A 15,277-nucleotide genomic window follows, 5' to 3' on the forward strand; every position below is an offset into this window, starting at 1 on the left:
CTGTACCTTCAGAGTGGTTTAATTATGGGCGTGCAGAGAATTTTGAGAGGGGATTTTCAGCAACAAAATTCAGATGTTATGAACAAGTTTAATACATCAAGATATTCAGAATTTTTCACCATAAAATAAAATCCTACTATGCAGTTATCACAGGATGAAAAGTGTGATAAGATTACCAAGAGAAAAAATACAAATACATCATGACTAAAACAGAAAAGGGTATAGAGATGCTTCGTTTAGTCTTTAAAAGATGCTTCATATAGATATAAAGATGCTTCATACAGAAATATTTCATACAGATTTAGAGATGCTTCATTTTAGTCTTTAAAAAGACAACTGTATGATAAATATGAAAGTATGGCAAGTAGGCCACCATGCTTTCAGGCAAATAGGACAGAGTCATAGGTTTCTACACTCAAACTCCCAACCAAATAAAAATAGCTCATGACACTGAATTTATTAGCCAAGGAAATTTACCACTTATTTTGATGAAATTTTTAAAATTAAGCCAAGCAGCTCCCTGCTAAAATGTTACCGGACCACTCAAATATCAGAGTTGAAACATTTTTTTTTCATAATAATGGGCCAGGTATTGGGTTATAAATGAACACTGCTCCATTGACTTCAGACAGGGTATGAAAATTGATTCAATGGAGCACCATCAGTTCTCACCAGCTGAGTATCTGTCCCTCTAATCACAACTAAAAAGATTTTCTTAGTCAATTAAAGGCTTGAAGCCTTTACTCACTCACACAAAATCCCTGTTGAAGTCAGTGCTAACAATGCATTCATTTAAATCTTAACAAACTGCAGTACACACACTGCCTAGTGGCAGTTAGTGCTAGATATTGAAATACACGCTCCCACCATCCTAAGGCATTGATAGAGCAATACGTACCGTTCCATACTGTCTCACGTGGCCCAGAATAATACCTGACTACCCTCTGATTCTGACACGTTTCTTTAATAACTGACAAAAAAATTAGCACATTCATTATTTTTGCTAACAGGAGTATGAGCTATATGAAGAAAACATGTACCTATGCTGACAGAATGGGAGTACTTTAATTTCCAAATTACATACATAAATAAATCAAGCCATATAACCTGATAAATGAAAGATTATGAAAATAGTAATATCCTGCAAAATCTTGAAAGGCATCATAATTCCTCAAACAATTATCTTCTGTCATATTTGTGAGTAGCCCATGTAGTTCAAGAACAGAAAATACAAATGTGCTCCTTTAAAATTCATGAAACCACTCATTCTGTCATAAAAGCAGGCATCTTTCATGGCTACTTATTTCACACAGTCTCATAACTAATACTGACAGATACTTGGAATGCAAAGAAAAAATGAGCAATGGACAAAGAACATGAGCTGCTCAATTCTTACATTTTAATGCTTAAAACAGAAAATAAAATCATATATTATATACCCTTACAGAATTTCTGGTATAATTAAATTAAAATTTGTAGATAAAAATGAGATTGTACAAAGACTGGTGGTATACTGCTACCAGGATTGGGCTGTGCTGCATCCATGACAACAGGATGGAAGGTTGCTTTTAATACTATTATCTTACATACCCACAGCTGAATGCTAATGCAGCTATACTGAGGAAATCAAGTTTCAGATCTGTATCCACTGAACTTACATCCACTAGGCAGGGAGTTTAAAAGCCAGGCTAGCATACAAAGACTAATATTATAGCTCTGTCAACTCCCCAAAGGTCAGATATTTCAAAAGGTATACACAAATATTAATTGTCAGGTAGTTCTGTATTGAAGACAGAACTGAGGCAAAAATCAGGTTTTGTGGTCATAATTTTATTCCAATTTTATTTTGTAAAATGGAGGTGCAGACGAAAACAGAGAAGATTAACTCGGATCAGTTTATGTCCTGTACACTGTCACACGATGATGTTGTTTCTTATGAACACTGCCTCAGAAGGAATTTTACCTGTTTTCCTTCGTGAAGGAGACAGGTAGAAAACGTGTAGGAAAGCATCTGTGCAGCCTTATTTTCCAGTGGATACCAACAGTTCAGTTGGCCCACTCTTATCCTGGCTGGGGGACACAGCTCCCGCTCCCGGTCCCAGCCTGGCCTGTGCCTGCACAGGGAACCTCTGCTCTACCCTGAGGAACAGCAAGCTCCCCCAAGACAGCTCCGTATCCGCTCAAGCTCCTTCCACAGACATTGTCTCCAACTCCTCAATGCATTGTATTCTGGATTTTAAAATACCGTTTGCTATAAAATCATAAAAAATCCCAAAGTTACTATTTTGGGGGGGCAACTAGCTTAGTATTTCCCAAATAGAAGAATTCTGAGCTGTCCTGTAAAATCAATGCCTCTATTCCTTGTTGATGTCAACATCAAACGGTTCAGTAAGTCCCCAGGCAAAGAAGCCCTCTAAAGCCTTGTTCTCCCAGAAGTGATATTGTGTGACTGGCAACACTGATCCATCTTCCACAAGGTGAAAAAAGCCTCACAAACACTTCAGACTCTCCTTAGTGCACAGGTACTGTTCAGACATCTTATGCTATCCATTTTTGCTTCTCCAACCTCCTACACTTCTAGATGGGGAACTAAGAACTATTTGAGCTACTGACCACTTTCCTATGATAGGCTGTAACCCATTGTTACCTAAATCCAACTTATTTATAAAACATTCGGTCATATGCTGTCATACCCTGAACAATTCATTTTTCTGTACAGTATAAGGCTGGTGCAGGAAACTACTGCTCTGCCATGCTCTGGCTCTGTCTCCTGTCATAGTCAAGTGTGTGGACACTGTGGCAGGTAAAAGTGCCCCATTTTTTTATGAATGCATTCTTAGAGTTACTATATATGAAATAAACATCCTAAAATAAATAACATGTACATTAATATAATACAATAAATATAATAACATACTATGAACCAACAGAAGAAAAATAATGAGAATAGGCATTTCTGGTGAAGGCTTTTCAAGCCTATAAATTACACTTTCAGGAGACCAAGTCAGCTATCATGGAAACGAGGGTTCCCTAAAAAACTACTTCAGAAGTACAGTTCGCAAGGTTCATTTTCTTTTTTTTTTTTTCATGTGCAGAGTATCCTTTCTCTTCAAAAACATGGCTTCAGTGGGGCAGCAGAGAGAAGTTTCATTTAAGGAAAAGTAAAAGGTGGCAACAATGGTCACAACGATGAAAACATTTGGCCTCTAAGTGGCAGAAGGACAGAAAGTTGTAGCATTTTATGATACTGTAATTGAAAAAAAAGTATTAAGTTGTTAGTGAAAGTGTATTTAAGAAAAGCCCCACACGTGGATGTAATAGAAAATTAATCCTCAGAGCCCAGAAAGTCCCTGAGGATGTAGAATCCATCATGAAGTTACCTCCTGTCCCAGATTTTCTTGTTGCTTGGCTCTGCTGACAACAGTTGTCTTTTCATTAGAGTATTTGATATCAATTTACTCAGACACCAGGGGCAAAAAAGGATTTCACTTTCTTCATCTGAAAGACACTGATCCACAGAATTAGTACTTTGAACAGATGCCAGAGTAAAATAGTGACACATTTTCTAAACTAATAACCACAGGTGGCCACAGTAAATTGTCCAAAGCCTCTCACGGATGTCCAGGCAGCCACAATTCCCCTGAATTTCTGATGATTCTCATATAGCCAACATCCCTGATTGTAAAGGTATCTCCTTCCAGCCAGCTCTTGCTGTGGTTCATGTTTCTAAACTAACCCTATAAAGAAATGTCTCCATTTTTAATGCCCTCTTTCAGATAATACCCATCCTTCTGTAGCAAAGAATACAAGGGAATAACTGCTCGAAGGATATTTTCAGATTAAAATCTCTCAAAAAACGTTAGCCTCCATTTTGGCATGTATTAAGCACTAAATTTACTTCACGTGATAGAACAAATAACCTTGGGAAGGGTGTCTACCTTACCTAATTTGACAAAAGAGATGGCTACCTTGTGCTTCTGAGTGTTTTTAGTGTTGCGAGAACCAATAGTGCAAAACACCTGGAGAAGCAATGACCCAGCTGGCAGCAGGTTATCACATAGCTAATTCCCAACTGACTTGGCATCTGGTGAAACCTATGGTTCACCCCAAAGACAGTGTGAAACTTTGCCCGCTTAGAAATGCTTTCACTGGCTTTGGCTTATTTATTTTTTAAACCTTGATTATATTGAGGATTTATCACAGGAACTCTTACAAAAAAATGAACAGCCCTGAAATGACTGGTTCTGTACTCACAAGGGATCTGATTTAGGTGCTCAGGTCAGAGCCCAGTTGCCCAACAGAAGCCCTGGCAGGGGAACAGCCTTGACTGAGATGTCGCAGAGCTGTGCTCCTCACTGTGCTTTCTTGCACGCCCAGAGATAGGCTTCAGCAAGAAGCTGACTCTGCAATTGAAGAAACGTTTCTGGATTTGCAGCAAGCAGAGCTGGTGCTTTGCTACAGCCAGAAGCAACCTAAATTGGATATCTAAAATTAGACAGCATGAATTTTCTCCTAAGCATCACTGCATCTTGGTGAAAGAGTGGAAAATGCATGTGGAAACATGCAAGCAGCAGAAACAAACCCCTTGGTTTATCATCAGGACAGCTACACCACAGGTACAGGATCCTCTGTACTCAGTACATCATTGACCTACGATGATCCCTCACACGCAGCAAAGATCTGTCAGGGTTTGGACTCAATGAGGCTTCTAATAAGGTACAAAAAAAAATATTGTTTTTATCAGAAGACTTGGAGATCAAACTGAGACAACCAATTTATTCCAACAGAAACCAGTACATTACCTGAGAATACTTTCATAGGAGGTTTCTCTCCACAAACAGAGAGCAAAAAGAAATGCAAAAGCATGTTATTGCTGTTCCGCTATCGTTATTTATTATATTACTTATATGCTTAAATGAGCTTCCTGAATCTGAACCCCCCTCTCAGGGTGGGTGAGCTGTTAATCCAGGACAAGAGGCAAAAACCAGCCTACAAGACTGCAAGACATTGAGCAGAGCTTCCCCTCTGATCTTCAGCTACTTCATTGCCTTCGCCGCAGCTTCAGCCAAGACTGAACACAAAACCCCGCTCTCTGCCCACAGGGGAAACTGTAAACACTCATATTTTATCCCACAGTCATTTTGCAACATGGAAAACACCCAAAATCATTAATCCAGCTTCATTCAGAGGGAAAGCTCTTGTCCTCACAAGCAGTCCTGGGATGGGATCCAGGGGCAGGAGATGGAGCGATGATCCCAGTGGTCCTCCCAGCCCACCAGCACAGGATGCTCCCTGGGGTGTTCAGACCAGGGGTGTGGGGCTGAATCCATTCCCATCCCCCACTATTTTGACTGTCAACTCAGGCAGGAAAAATGCACATCAATTAAATGTGTTCGAACACCGCATTTGGGAGATTTCAGCCTCAGTTTCTTCCACTGACTGGTAGACTCAGTACTTTCTCCAGTCAACTCTGCTTTTTTTGGAAAAAAATTAAAGTCTAAAGAAATTCAGCCACTTTTAAAAAGAAACCTTTAAAGAAATTTACTAATTATGTTTTGGAAGCTGATCTGAATGGTTGGAACAAAAATGCTCAAACGAACTTAATACTTCCTGTATTTGAATAATTTGGGTATACGGGCATAATAGACTATTTTTATAGGATACTTTAAAAATAAATATATAATTATCTATGATTCTTTAGTATTTACTTTAGAAAAATTCTGAAGTCAAATCGTTGCTTATGAAAAAAAGATCACATTCTTTCAGTCCAATAGTTTTCCAGTTGTCAGAAGTTAATGTTGTCTTCAACTCAGGTATTCAGTTTGCAGTTAAAATGATCTCTCTCACATTTTACTCTTTTCCTTAAACAGATATTCCTATTTTGCCGAAGACACATCAAAAATTATTTATATTTCTATTACTAGTACAGAAGTTTTACAAGACAGGGAAGTTATGGGTGAGATAGTCAGCTGCTTGGGCTGATGCTGAGTATCTTTGAAAAATTCCCTCCATGAACACAACACTGACATTGTTACAGCATCATAAAATCACAGAGCCAAATCCTGTAAATGTGAAAATACTCAAGTTACTCATCTATCTGTGTCTGCAAAGTCAGTCACTTGTTGCTGTGTGGCACTATGCTCCAATTACCGGAGCTCAGCCTTCCCAGCCGTGTTTCTCTTCCCTTCCCTGCATGGCTGAGGAACCTTGGGGTAAACTCAACTCAACCTCCACCCAATGACTTTTGATACATCTTTTCCATTTTTGACCAATTTTCTGTTTTTCCAATAATTGCCTGGCAGGCTTTTTCCCAACGGCATTTGCAGGGTAGAACAGGGCTTTCCCTCCTCCTCCAGCTCCCTGGCAAACAGCCCATCTGGCACCCATGTGGCAGCGTTTGCTATGTGGGATCTGGCAGAAAAGTGCCACAATACCAGTAGCAGTCACAGCCATAAACAGCACAACGACACACAAAGAAATGACTTCCAGATTATTTTTTTTCTCCCCCAAGATGTAAAAGATGGTGTTTTGTTTTGTTTTGGTTTTTTTTTTACTGCAACTCACAGTGGTGATAATATAGCATGGGTCTGCAGTAATATGTTTTCTTTAAGCCACCCATTCCTCTCCAAAGGCTTAACACTGCAAGGTCTCGCCTAAGCTTGGCTCCCAGCTGCATTGCTGAAGGTACTTGATGCATAACGTTTCATAGCATATGATCTAAAGAGCAGGGAGAATACATTTGTTATAGCCAAGTTACCCCAGCTGAGAGCTGTTTGGGTTTAATATATATCCGTTAAGATTCTCTGCATTACAGGGGGAAGGGAACTATATAAACAGACTTGGAAAAAAAAGAAAATGCATTGCTCACATTTTTTAAAAGTTGCCTCAGGCAGTTATAAGTTACATAAAGTTGCTCCTGTTCCTGTTGTAGTTATGCCAAAGTTATCTAAGGTGACTAGCATAAAGTGACAACATGAAGCTTGGAAAATAAATGTTCCTAAATGGGGCCTTTTCACATACATAAAATCAGAATATAACCAACAGCCCACAAACTAAGACGTGACTTTAAAATTTCATTGTAATCATTAAGGTTGTTCTAAGATTTTTTTTAAAAAATATATAAAACATCTATACTTAAAACCAGAGTAATTACCTGTAGATTAGCAGAGTCTGAAAGAAACTATTCTTGTTTGCAGTAGTTGCATTCATGGACTTCATTTAGCCTGACACTTGTGTAATAATGTGAATATTTAGCTTTTCTGAGTATTTATTCCCTACACTCATGACTTCCAGAAATCCTTCAAAATCTATCACATTAGAAAGAGAAGATAAAATGAGAGATATTCTGGGGAAAATTACTCCCTATTCTTAACATTCTTCTTCCCCCCACACACAGATTCTCAATTTCCCACACACATTTTTAAGTCACTGCAATGCAAGCTTTCAGGATCTAAATCTATGAGAGAAATGTAAAAGAAATGATATTTTAAAATAATCAAGACAAAAATAAGAATCATCCCTAACTAAATAAAGTGGTAAAAAGTTGCACATCTTTTGTGTCTTTTATGAGAGAGGAATGATTAAAAATGTACCAAGAGCCATGAATGCCATTTTACTGTCATTTCCTTTGATTAACCTTCACCTGACCTCAATCCCTAAGGCAATTTCAGTTTCTTTTTGTTCTTCTATTTAAATTCTTCAGTGCACCAGGTGAGTACATCTCTGTCACTACAGAACATTCACGGAGAGCAGATTGGTTTTGGAGAGGATTTCATAGAAAAAGTTTTCTCTGGAGAATCATTTGCAAAAAACTTAATAGGGACAATAACAGGTCACATTTACTCCAAAACTGGGATTTTTACAATCCCTGTGGAATTCTATGATGACTTTTTCTAGGTATTAGTTGAAACATTGCTCAGCAAACCACACCGGAGCAGAACCTCGGTGCTGCTGGCCGGTACAGACTTACCAACCCTGTCATGTTGGCAGTTCTCACAAACATCTCCGCTCTGCATCTGTAACCATGTCTGCTTCCACATGTTATAAAATGTAACTTGCTCACTAGAATGGGAAAAAAGCCAGCATGAATAAAAGCTTAAAATATAGATTATAAACTCTCTGCAGAGGAATGGATCCAGCATTCAACATTTGCACAGAAAATCTTACGGTACGGTTCTTATTTTAAAACTCACTATTTTTCAGTGAGACTCACAATCTTGGGGGATGAGTAGAAATCATGAAATGTTGCATACTTAGACTCTGTTCTTCAAACTTCAAACCATAATTTAAAAAGGACAAGCCCGGAAAGGGGAAAAATGTATCTACAAAAATCATGTAAGATCTGTAAATTGTGCCTGATAATGAAATGTTAAGGAAGTCCAACCTATTTAATTCATCAGAGACTGACTTTAGGAATGATTCAATCCTCATCCATAAGAATTGATATGATGCTGATGCTTCTGATAGCACATTTTTAATCTATTAGGAAAAGATATGAGATTCAATAGTCAAATTAAACCTAGAATCAAGGTGCATAGTTTTAGCTCTTAGGAACCACCACGAGACACTACACCAGCTTGCTTTGGGATACTTCATCACACATGGCCTTTATTATAATTCAAAAAAATATTCTATTACATAAGCAGAAGCTACAGATTCGATGTAGGCTTTGCTCTTCATTGCTGTCAGCCAAATGTGTTATCTGGCTGGATTCATAATATCTCAGTTCCATATTATTTATCCTAGATGAATTTTCAGGATTAAAAAAGAAATAAATAAAATTTTAAAATTGTCCCAAGCTGTGACTTAAAGCATTAACATTTCTTTCAAACTGCCGCCCAAAAAAATTTCTGTTTGAAACGGGTGAAATTTATAGGCGTGAATAACTTTGAAATGTTTTATTGCTTCTGGACTTTTTCATTTTCATTTTCTTGCTATCTGTAGATTTTAAATAAAAATGAGATGGAACACAAACCTGCTGGGTTTAAAAATGCTAAAATCAACTACCATGGCAATTTCCAAACTCTACCATTGTAAAGGTGGTGATTCATTAACTCTGATCCTCCCCTGTCAGTAATTTTGTTCTCCACAGACTAGCACTTCCTGACATGAAGGAGTTGCAACAAAAAAGTCCTGACGATCTCAGTCATGATCCTTTTCTGATCTTAAGTATTTTATGATATTCATAAAACAATTAATATACACTCTTAAAATTCAGCTATCTTCAGCTTCATTTATGCAAGCTCTTCTTCCTTTACAGTTCTAGATACATCCAGCGAATGATACCAGCTCTGCACGTTAGACTGGGTTGCCTAGTCTGTGACAGATCCTGAATAACTTTCCCTTACAACATCTCCACCGAGTTCTCTAGTAAAATGGCCAGCTCTTGAATGACAGATGTACTCACCTGATAGAGTGCAATACTTAAATGGAGGAACAAAAGGATCTGAAACTGCCTTAGGGAGGGAGGTCAGGTGAAGGTTAATCAAAGGAAATGACAGTTCGATGGTATGCATGGCCCTTGAGATTACATATGTGTATTTTGTTGGGAAATATTTAACTGTTTTACCTCTATTTAAGAAGAAACCAAAATAAAGTGCATATATTAAAAAAACACAGAAGAATGCATAGATGCCTCTTAGCCCGATAGACCTCGCACTGGTGGGATGCAAACTTGCCAGCTGAGAGGAGAAGAAAGACAAAATATGACAACTCTTCATGTGGTTTCACTATTATAAAAAGTTTCACTATTATAAAAAGTTTCACTGTTATAAAATACAACACAGTAGCTGGGGAGCTAGGGAAATTCAATAAAGCCCTCATTTACATGCTCCCATATTTATCCCCAGCATTTAGTAGACTTCTCCCAAAATGGGTGCTGGAGTTAAGGGAAAACTACAGCTGGAAAATACTGCAGAAGCCTACAGAAACTCATTTGTGTCTTGTAATGAACTTGGTTTGGCCATTTTCCTGATTCATTTGCATTTCCTTTCCAACAATTTTCATGTACTTGGATTCTTACTTTCAATAGCACTTTCAAAAACGGATTTCAAGCTTGCATGCATGTAGAAAGGGATTTTTAAATACACTTTTATAAAACATGGAATCATGGAATTTATTCTAGTATTTGTCCTCAGTTAATTCGGGAATTAAACCAATACCATATGACTTATCAATTAGAAATAAGTAACACACCTTGAATTCTGATTTCTAGTTTTTATTAAAAAAAAAACCAGCTAGTCAATAGAACTCAAGAAAAATTTTGACAACTTTTTTTTTATTCTTCCCACAGAGTAAGAGGCAAAATTCACTGAATTAATAATTAATTATGAGTTATTCATCCAGCTCTACTAAAAACTTATCTGTTTCTTTTTTTAAGCATCAAAAAGGTCTTTCACATATAAGTTGCAATAATGAAATATGGCAGCAGATCTTGAAATGTGCTCTTACCCAGTCTGCAGATACATAAAAGGTTACAGTACCAGAGTTATTAATCCCCCATCACTCTGACAATTGATTTTGAACACAGTCTGTTGCAGTCTTTATAATGCAAGATCCTAGATGTTCAAAACTAATTTATTGCTCTTTGTTCCACCTGGCAAAAATATACTGTCAAATTGAGTTGTGCTGACGCAAAGATGCAGATGAGTATTTAAGTCTTACTCTTTTCCACATTTGTAAATTTGTTTGGAATACCTGTGTGTGGTTAGAAATATTCACAAGGGAACAAAGAAAGAGGAAGAGATTATGCTGTCTTTAATCAACAGGAAATATTTGCACAAATAACAATAGCTATTTATTTTAAAATTAATGGAGAAGAGTCATTATTTAAATTTGTCAGTACTGATATTTTTGGCTTGAGCTCTGCTCCCTGGTATCTGTCAGCTTTTCAAAAGTACACATGTAAAAGCACTTGTTCTATATGCATATTGACATACATACCAGGCAGGGATTATTCACAAACCAATGAGAGATATGCAAAAACTTTCATCCTACATGCCTTTTTTTTAATTAGTAATTTTGAAGCCTGAACCAATTCCATTCATACTGAAAATTCCTGAACTTGTATTTTCTGCATGCAGCAGTTGCCACCACTCCTGCCCATACCAGAGAGTACAAACCTCCAAAGAGGGACAAATGAGAAGAGGAGGGCAAAAAGGGAGAAAAGGATCCACTTTACACTGACGTAACACATCCATTTGTAAAAATGAGGGGTTGTTTTAAATGATCAAAAAGAATATATTACAAGGAAGTTTATTTTAAGAATTAAATCCTGTCCCATAGACCAAGCATTCCATAATGAATGAATTACAAGTTTTCTAAAGACTATTGCTGAAGCAGGGAACTGTAACACAAAAAATAGAGACAGGGAAGAAAGACAGAAGAGCGTTTCAACATCAAAAATTGCCTGTCCAGAAGTCTCAGTTTCTCACAGTCTCTGAAGTATTTTTTTTTCAGTAGAAAAATGAACCCGTAAAATTACCGTTCTTTTCAAAATAACCACATAATACTTCTTTAATAACACTTTTAAATCATACATATTTTACAGTTCAGGAATATAAACTTCGTCTTTCCATTATCTTGAGGCGGAATCATTTAATTGTCCTGGCAAGTTTACTCCTTTTGAATGATTATTTTTACCACGATTATGAAGTAGGAGAGCTATCTGACTGCCTGCTAGAACTGCTGCATTCATGACTTGTAGACATCTGTATGATATTGAAATTAATTTCCAGTATAAAACAGTTAACAGAATAACCCTAGATAAAGGCAAGTATAATATTAATTTCATTCTTTTTGTTGGCAATGTTGTAAAGTCCATTGCTCAAGTAAAGAGCACTTTTCTGAGCCAGATACAAATTAATTTTACCATTCTTCTTCAAATACGAATTTTAAAAGTCAACTAAAGCCTACAAGAGCTTTGAAACATTTCAGTGATTGTTTTAATTACCTATCATACAGCTGTGAGGCACTGCAAAAGGGAGGGGCTGAGAGAGAAGGGAGAACAACACCTGGTGCATTAGCAGTTGTCTCTTCCAACATAAAGAAGAAAAAATAGTTTCCAAGCACTCAGACCAACAAAAAGCTCAGCAAATTCAACACAGATTTCTTTTTTTTTTGTCAGTACACTAATATGGTATTTTTATTCTGGACTATGTGTTTTTATTCTGTCAGTAACTACTTTCACTGTTAAATAAAACCACCAAATCTCTAAACATTTAATATATGAATTCTGACAGCTTTTAAACCTTGCTCTTCAACCCAAAGTTGCCAAACATGCTACAATAAGTTGCTAAAGGCACACATGGGGCTCCTTTCTAGTGTCTCATTCTCTAACAAACAAGCTCGCTGTACTTTTACCACAACTACACAAAAAGGCATATTTTTTGTCATTCCGACCCTTAATAGAATTGGAATCTAGAGGCTATTAGGACTTCTGATGGCCTTTGACACCCTGGCTTCCAGCACCTCAGCAATCAGTCAGTGCTGGGGTAACAAAAGACCACTCAAATGTACAGTTGTCATCCCCACACTACATCTGTTGGCCATGCTGTTAGGAAGTGTTGACCCCATCATTTCACTGTAAACACTGCTGAAATCAACAACAACAAAAACAGAAATGAAAAAGGAAACTGGATGTCAGAAGTCAGGTCAGCACATTTTATTTGCACATGTGTCAGTAAAGATAGAAGGAATCACTGAATTAAATTAAATCAAAGCAAACCTGCTAATTAAAACAGCTAAAATTACGTTTGTGAAGATGTGTGACTGGTTTCCTGCTCATCTGCAAATAAGCTTCCCCATAATATAAACATGTTTCTATCTCCACTTCATTTATAATAAGTCTATAGGCAGATTGTAATTAGTATTTTGAGTTCCTGATAGAAGATCTATTGCGTTACTGGAGAAATGTTTTTCCTGACCATCAAAATACTTATTATTTCAGTTTCACTCTCAAGGATTCTCACCTGTTCTTCTCATGCTGGTCAACATCTTGTATCCAATTTATCTGAATCAAATTGTTTGGGTATGTCTCTGAATACCATCATCTTCATAACATATTGCTTGTAGTTAACCACAAATGCAGCCATTATATTCAACTCCACCTACAAGCCAAACCAGAATTTATTACCAGTTTTGCTTGGATTTTATTCTGTAGTTTGCTTTTTGTTCAGTGTTCAAAGAACGATCAAAATGATCATGTTAGGGAGTAGAAGAATGAGGTCAAAACAGAAGTTTTGCACGGGAATGATACTATTTACAAAAATCAAGTTTTTGGTTTTGTTTTACTTATTCCCAAGTTTACAATGCATAATTTTATAGAAACCCAATTACATAGCTCAGTGATTTACTGGCAAAGCTGGCCAGAAGAAATTATCTGGCTTTAGCTAGTGTGTATGCCTGTTTACAATCAAAACAAATCCATAGAAAATTGCAAAATGGCCACCAAAAAAAAAAAAAAAAAAAAAAAAAAGTCAAGTCAGAAGTGCACCAGAAGTGATACAGTATGCAAGCCAAAAAAAGTTCACCTTATATTATGATTTTACTGGATAACCAATAAACCATGGTTACAAGTATGGATTCAGTCTTTCAAATCATGCACTATTTATTTATTCCAGTATTTTATTTTAAGCATGTATGGAGTTTCATTGGGTTGGAAAGCATGGTGTTTTCTTTTTACCCTTTTCATAATTTTTTTAAGGATTAGTTTGCGCAGTTAACAGATGCATGGACTGACTTCAACGGGCTTATTCTGATGTTTACAGTTACCCATGGGTTTGAACGTTTTTTTTAGATTCAGGGCTATAAGGCATTAGGCCAGAGCTGCATGTGCATCACATTAAAAAACAGCAACGCAAATGGAATATGATTTGATACTGGTATCGTGAACATGAAAATTATAACCAGTAACACTGCAGTAATGTCTGTGGATTACTTATGTTGACAAATATCTTTTGTTTTAGTTGAAACATTTCTGAAACAATACAGAATGCCTCTGGAGGAGCATAGGCTCTTTTTGTAGTTTGTGTAAAGTGAAATTTCTAAGTCAAAAATATAAACAAAACATTTATGATTTTTTTAATTGCACAACAAATAACTTCAGATTATTGTATATATTTTCCTTGGATAAGCACAGGACATAACTCTCAGTCAGAGATTTTCTTGGACGTGGACCAGAGTTCATTTACTCACTTACCTCAGAACAACCGCTTCCTAAAAATACATCAAATTACAAATATGCTAAACCCCAAATTTTGCTGTAATTGCATGTGCCAGCACTAAGTCCTACATCAATACGAAACCCCACTGATGTCAGCATGGTTTGTGATAACATAAGTTTTCTCTCCCCTCAGTACAGCTATAAAACTGGATCCTTGGTGACTATATTTGAATTATGTGGATTATATACGATTAAACAGATTTGGATTAAATCATGGCAATAGACCGTCTTATCAAAAACATACTGTCAGGACCACACTGATGCACAGTAATCAAGGTGACCTTGTATACTTATTACAACCCAAAGCAAACTGTGATCAACTTCAGTGGGCGAGGATTTGGTTTTTTACTCTGCAAAGATCAGGCTGCAAGATGTAAGGAGTTAAAATGCTGCTTTCCTGATGAATAGTTTTCATGCCTTCAGATTATGATTCAGGCAACAGAGAGCAATCTTTCTTGCAGGGGAAGCAGTCGCAGCTAAACTCCTTGAGATCTGTTTCATTCATCAGGATGGAAAATATGTCTGGCTGTGCCTGGTTCTAGCATGCAAGAAAATCTAAATAAAGGAAAGCAATATTTGAATAAAGAAATTCACCAAAATCCCACCCAATCCAAGTTTTCCCTTCATTACATCACAACATTATCTCAACTAACTTTTAAAAAAATACTCTGAATATTGCTATGAAACCTTACTTTTTATTACTATGGTTAATCTTCATTTAACCCACAAATATAGACTATCATTTATTGTATAAGTGTACAGTAGGGTTAACCATAAACGACAGAAACAAATTTCTTCCCCACTGGAGTAGCAAGGATACAGCTGAGAAAAGAATTTGGTGACATGATGCTACAATAACTTTCAGATAACCAAACCTAAAGTGTTAACTCCAAAAGCTTCAGTCAATTCACAGGCTGCTGCTCCAGTAGAAGAGATTTAACAGCTCAGGACCATGTGTCTTGTGGATGCTGATACATATCCTCATATTTAATATGGGTAACATTTGGCAGCCATTGCTACAAAGGTCATTCTAAGGGTAGGGAGGAAAAAGACCTA

At 36.8% G+C, this 15,277-nt stretch overlaps 1 long non-coding RNA gene across 7 annotated transcripts in view; it reads right to left on the reverse strand.

Moving 5' to 3' along the window:
• Positions 1 to 15,277, reverse strand: part of LOC116963788 — a 90,408-nt gene that overhangs the window by 51,103 nt on the left and 24,028 nt on the right. For all 7 annotated transcript variants that reach the window (XR_006166974.1, XR_006166973.1, XR_006166976.1 and 4 more), the window contains one exon: positions 12,969 to 13,106. This is a non-coding gene — a long non-coding RNA (uncharacterized LOC116963788). The remainder of the gene's footprint in view (positions 1 to 12,968; positions 13,107 to 15,277) is intronic.

Source organism: Tyto alba, unplaced genomic scaffold (assembly GCF_018691265.1).
Source record: "Tyto alba isolate M040663 unplaced genomic scaffold, T.alba_DEE_v4.0 Super-Scaffold_5, whole genome shotgun sequence".
NCBI classification, from domain to species: Eukaryota; Metazoa; Chordata; class Aves; order Strigiformes; family Tytonidae; genus Tyto; species Tyto alba.